General features: G+C 44.3%; 1 non-coding gene across 1 annotated transcript; it reads left to right on the forward strand.

Moving 5' to 3' along the window:
* Window positions 1-462: 462 nt before the first annotated feature.
* On the forward strand, window positions 463-534 carry TRNAM-CAU (transfer RNA methionine (anticodon CAU)). Its single transcript has one exon. It is a non-coding gene; the product is annotated as a tRNA-Met (tRNA).
* Window positions 535-1111: the final 577 nt, after the last annotated feature.

Here is a 1111-nt window from a genome sequence, read left to right on the forward strand (position 1 = left end):
CGTGTTCTTGCACTGCTGGGCTGCTGTGTTCTTCTGGGACGTCTTGAAGCGAACCCTGAAGAAAGAATTACCTGTAAACCCCCAAGGGATCAGGTATCTGCCTATTAAGGATGAAGACGGCGTCCCATATGACTTCATTATGTTGAATGCTCTCCACTGTATATGGCGGTCTTGAATGGCTGGGTACCACTGCGATCCCGACGCACGGCCGGTTCATATATATTTCAGAGAATGTATGTCGCGGTTTGTTGACCTACAGAAAATGCAAGAATGTGCACCGGATTGGCTGTCGAGGCTAGAAGCTCTCACAGCCATGAAGGAATTTTAATTTGACAATGCCGTTCCTATACGGCCGGATGGCATTATAGTAACTTTTTTTTCGCTGTTTTGCATTTCAGAGAGGTGTGTAATATTTGTATTTTCTGTGTTATGTCAAAGACCGGCATTAAGTATAAAAAAAAAAGCAGAGTGGCGCAGTGGAAGCGTGCTGGGCCCATAACCCAGAGGTCCGTGGATCGAAGCCACGCTCTGCTAACCTTTTTTTTAATGAATATTTTTTTAAGGAATGACAGGAGACCACGAAGAAGCGAAGATTTTGCTGAACAGGAGTGATGCCCAGTTGACATTTGAAGGTGCAGATTGTCTGTAACGAACCCTGAGCGTCATACAAGGTACGTTCTATCGGAGCGTTCGCAATTGAGGAACGGGTTTACCAAAGTAAAGCATAAATGCTACAAAAATATTTCACGAAAAAATACATATTACAAACGCAAACTTGATATCCTATTCTACAACTTTGGTCTTTGTCCAGAGGGTTGGCGACGTTGGTCATATTCATCAAAAACATTGCTGCGGACGACCAGGGACAGAATACGACGACGGGTCGCTTACTTGCAACTGGCACTGCGGACACTTTTCGCTCGCGTACATTAAGCAGTCTGATACCGGTTTCCAGCAAATCATGATCAATGCGCGGTGAACGTTCAGCGATTTTTGTCGGTTTGTTTTGTCGACTTCCGCCTAGTACGTGTGAGCACGTGTTAAAGAATTCTTTCTTTCTCTCTCTTTTTTTTTTGAATGCTTTTGGTGACGTCTGGCACCATATTAATTC

This window comes from Dermacentor variabilis, chromosome 2, assembly GCF_050947875.1.
Source record: "Dermacentor variabilis isolate Ectoservices chromosome 2, ASM5094787v1, whole genome shotgun sequence".
NCBI lineage: Eukaryota > Metazoa > Arthropoda > Arachnida > Ixodida > Ixodidae > Dermacentor > Dermacentor variabilis.